This window comes from Rattus norvegicus, chromosome 4 (genome assembly GCF_021556685.1).
Source record: "Rattus norvegicus strain SHRSP/BbbUtx chromosome 4, alternate assembly SHRSP_T2T, whole genome shotgun sequence".
Taxonomy (NCBI): domain Eukaryota; kingdom Metazoa; phylum Chordata; class Mammalia; order Rodentia; family Muridae; genus Rattus; species Rattus norvegicus.
In genome coordinates this window covers 152120795-152125350 of record NC_141537.1, presented here as the reverse complement: position 1 = coordinate 152125350, position 4556 = coordinate 152120795, and the positions used below count along the sequence as shown (strand labels likewise).

Below are 4556 nucleotides of genomic sequence, written 5' to 3'. Positions count from 1 at the left end.
GGCAGTTTCTTTCGAGAAAGTTTGGTTTCAGCAAATACCACAGGACAGAAAATTCACCCTGTGTGCTAGTGTAGCTGCATTTCAGTGAGCACCATAGGGCACTATAACCACCCAGAGGGCTAGTGTGTCTGCATTGTGTCAAGAACAAGTCAATCTCTAGCCCTAACAAAGCCGAGGAGGGGTGTTAGCCTCCTGGGGACCTGATCACCAATCAGCTGTGAAGACAGAAGTCTTCCCAGTGAGCTGATGACAACCTTCTAGGCTGAGGACAACAGGGAGGGCCAGCCAGGTTCACTGTAGTTTAAGAAAAACAAGATAGTCAAGTTAAGAGACTTCTATGACTCTGTTATTATCCAGAATGAAAAATCACCTCAGGCACCTGGATCTTTTCAGAGTGACAGCACAGTTAAGGCAAAACCCAGGACATTGCCAAATTCCCTGGTTTTCAATACTTCCTTAAGCACCCTGGAGTGTGCATGCTAAGCAGTCAGTACGGTGTTCGGCTTAAACTGTCCTTTGGTATAGCGTGGCAGGACTCATGGGTGTTGTCTCTGACTCCAGGGACACTCCGTCCTCCTCATGTCCAGAGAAGCAGGTGATTCAGTAGACACAAGCACACCAGGTCCTTGAAGCCCCAAGAATTTTTGTCCTTCAGAGGCCAGTGGCAGAAAACCACTAAAGCTGTGCTTTTAGTATTTGCTGATCAATATCTCTTGATAAAGAAAGAGAATACTCTAGAGGTAAATCTGTCTTCCACCTATTACCCATCAAAATAACTCCACCGTTCACCCCTATCCTCATCCTGGAACTCCCTCAGTCACAGTTGGTTCTGCACTGCTCAGCCAGTTGCTGACTCTCTTAGCATCCAGTCACCAGTTTTCTCATAGCTGGCCTTGCCTGTGCCTTCACAGGCAGCATTCTATATGCATGCACACATGCATGCTTTCCCATGCATAGACTCCTGTGCCTCAGTCCTCCCTGTTATTCGATGACATTGACACCTCATATATTTTGTTTGGAAAAAGCTCTCGGAACTTCATTCTGACCTCAGAGGCAAATCTTGGACATCTTGGTCAGGGCCTCTTTCTCTCAGGTTGGGTCCCCTTCTTATCACGACCACACCCTACACTGACCAGTGTTGCCTGCTAATTGTAAGTATAAGAATCAAGACAAGCCTGGCTTCTTTTTTTTTTTTTCTTTTTTCTTTTTTTCGGAGCTGGGGACCGAACCCAGGGCCTTCCGCTTGCTAGGCAAGCGCTCTACCACTGAGCTAAATCCCCAACCCCAGACAAGCCTGGCTTCTAATCATTGATCCACTGGTAGACCTTGCTCAGCTTCTCAGCCACCGGGTCCACTTTTAACGTAACAGGAAAAATAACATTAAAATTATTTAAAATGGTTGCTGTCAATGTTTCAATGTGACTATCCATGTCAAGGCTTGTCTCTTTTCTTTTTTCAATGTAGTGAACAGCCTGTCTGTCTCTAGTTATTATGTTTTCTAGGATTGTGTATTTCAACTCTCTTCTTACTGAAGTCTTTGAAACATCAGACAGGACTGGAGCCACGGTGCTTGTTACAGACAAGGTCGTCTGTTGAACGGTTGGACCACGGGAGAGTTCTTTGGAGCTCACTTCTTCCCAAGCCATGGCCTGCATATGCTAAGCCGAGCATTGTGACTCAGCCCTTTCTTCCTCCTCGTGCCTCAGAGATGTACATGGTAAGCTTCTCTGCATCATGTGTTCTCAGTTCTGTCTGCCTGCAATTAGGTCGTGTGGTGCACCAAGTCACATGGCCTCGCCCTGGTCCTGAGATGAACCTCCACTCAGCCCGACATCAGCACTTTAACATTTGCGTTTGGAGCCACATAAAAGGTCACTTCTAATGTGACTGGGAATGCCACACCTGCGGACGATGAGGGAGACAAAGGAGTACGTGTGGATCCTGCTAATTGGATTCAATTCTGTCAATTTATCTCCTGTTCCTTGGCAGAGAAGGAAGGAGCCTGGACTTCTGTTAATTATCACCGTACTCCTGATTGCAGATGCTCCTTCTGCGCTGGGGCTTCTGTGACAGAATGCTGCAGCTGGAGGAGAAACAGGGAAGCCTCACTGTGCAGGAGACTCAAACCCTCCCTTGAGGTGTCAGCAGAGCTGGCTTCTTCTGGGTACGCTTGCCTTTTCACACGGGTGGAGCAGTCCTCCATGTCTCCACAAGCTCGTCACGCTGTGCTTGTCTTTTAACATCTCAAATCTCTGCTTTTTTTAAAGGACGCTAGTCATGTCAGGCTATGGAACACACAATTGACATCTCTTAGTTGCTTACATAAAAGCCCTTCCTACAAAGAAGCTCCCAACCTGAGGTGCTTGAGGTTGGGAGCCAGCCTATCTTTTCTGCTAGATGGTCACCTCAGGGCTCCACCATAGCTCTGGAAATGCTTGTACCGTCCCTCAACCCTCAGTTTGCTCTCTTCACTTCTAACCCTTTTAATCTCTGTCTTGCACTTCTTGAAAGCATCTCCAAATCAAACGTCTTAATTTTAGGTAATCTTATCTGTCTCGGTCTGAAGGGTTTCTCTGCCATAATGGCCCAAGGGAGAGTACAAAGGCAAACCTAATGTCACTTTCTATGTCACTAAAAGGCTAGAAGTAAGCCTTTAGCAAAAGCCAGTCAAATCCATGCATGCAGACAGAGAATGGCCTAAAACCAGAAGGATCCACGATGCAGCCGAGTTGAGCAGATGCAGAGAGTATCCAGTCATGGGTCCAGAGGTTGTCCATACAGACTTATTTTCTTGTCATTACAAGATAATGCAGTCACACAGCCATTTGCATAGAATTTACATTGCATCCCTATAAATAGGCCAGAGATGATTTAGAGTGAAAGGGTGTGTGTTTCACTTATGAGAACACTATTTTGCATACTGGACTCCAGTGTCCACAGATTCTCCGATCCTCCATGAAAAGGGCTGGCACTCTAGGAAAATTAAAGAGCCACATTTCTAGTCAGGACCCTGCCTTAGCTTACCAAACCGAAGAGTAACTTACCACAAGCTGTGCTGGGAACCAAAACCAAACCAAACCAAAGAGTAACTTACCACAAGCTGTGCTGGGAACTCTTCCTCTAAGACAGCAGGGTAACTATCAGCTCATTCACTGGATATGTGCCCCCTGCTGGGCCTTGACGAGAAGTGGAGAACACCGATGGAGCATGACGTTGTAAGCCAGCCCAGTCCGGATACCTGCTCCGTCAGTACCCATTGGTGTCTCTCAGTCAGGGATTTACACACCCGAGTTAAGGCTTCTGAAAACAAAGTGTCAAAAACGTTTGCCCTTTGGTTCCAAGACTCACCCCTCTGAATACACACACACACACACAGAGAGAGAGAGAGAGAGAGAGAGAGAGAGAGAGAGAGAGGAAGGGAGGGAGAGAGAGAGAGAGGGAGAGAGAGGGAGGAAAGGAGGGAGAGAGAGAGAAAGAGGGAGGGAGGGAGAGAGAGAGGGAGGGAGGGAGAGAGAGAGGGAGGGAGGGAGAGAGGGAGAGAGAGGGAGGGAGGGAGGGGGAGAGAGAGAGAGAGAGAGAGAGAGACAGAGAGAGATCAGCTTAGTCATGAACAGTTACAGCAAAACGGTCCTTACCCAGTCAAAAGATAGATAAGGACCTGTAAGTCCTGCAGGATTCCTCCACTGTCCCCAAGCCACGCTTTATGAAGCTATTGCCATTAAGCTTCCCTTCAGGTAGAAATGGCTCCCCCTGTCCCCAACCTCCAAGCCTCCACTCACTTTCTTCTAGGCTCCATCTTCTAGGCTCTTCATCATTCCTGGGTCCATTCCCAAGGCGTTCTCTGGCTTTTCTCAGTCTCTCCTAACGGTCCCAACAGGCTTCCTCTTACAAAATAAAACACAAGCTGAAACAGTCCCTGAACCCAAAAGGTGCTGGCTTGGGACTGCCTGCAATTTTTCAAGAATGAAAATAATAGTACGTTAAAAAGCTCAAAACCTTTTTTTGAAAAATGATTCAGAGCCATGATCACAGCTCCCTGCACAACTGCCTTTGTCTCTGAGGACTTGATAGCCTGGCTCCGCTTAAGACGTTTCACACACCCAGGAAAAGTCCGAGAAGTTAATGCGCAGAGACTCCGTGTCATTTACAGGACATACCTTCTCCTCGAAAGCGTCTGCGTTAATCAAAAGTGACTAAAGCCAGGCCCCCACTGGGCCTTCTTTCACAGCTTGAAAGAAGGAAGAACAGGAGAGATGGTTATCTGACAGTTCAGCAGAGAGTCGCTCCTTTCCATGAAAATACACAAGCTGACAACCTCGGCGCTGTGCGTTTACAATTTGTCTGATCTCATCGCCTTTCGGCCCAGGCAAGTCTGGCTTGTGTATTCAAACACAGGGGCTGCTGTGGGGCTTTTTCATGGAAGGCTGCACTTAGACCAGAAACTTGGCTCTTAGGTCACCTTGAATGTCACCTTCAGGGCTGCCATCAGTGTTTTAGGCCATCGGCATAGTGTCTCTGATTCCCTGTATTCCTGCAGCCATTCTGTCATTTTCTGC

At 47.5% G+C, this 4556-nt stretch overlaps 1 long non-coding RNA gene across 2 annotated transcripts; it reads right to left on the bottom strand.

The window, feature by feature from the left end:
• Nucleotides 1-320: 320 nt before the first annotated feature.
• Nucleotides 321-4556, bottom strand: LOC147995034 (uncharacterized). 2 transcript variants are annotated; one of them, XR_015687265.1, is made up of 3 exons: nt 3780-4556; nt 3095-3300; nt 321-2973 (listed from the first exon to the last, which is right to left on the bottom strand). It is a non-coding gene; the product is annotated as an uncharacterized LOC147995034 (long non-coding RNA). The 2 variants fall into 2 exon arrangements; XR_015687266.1 differs by having other exon boundaries at nt 327-2973; nt 3636-4058.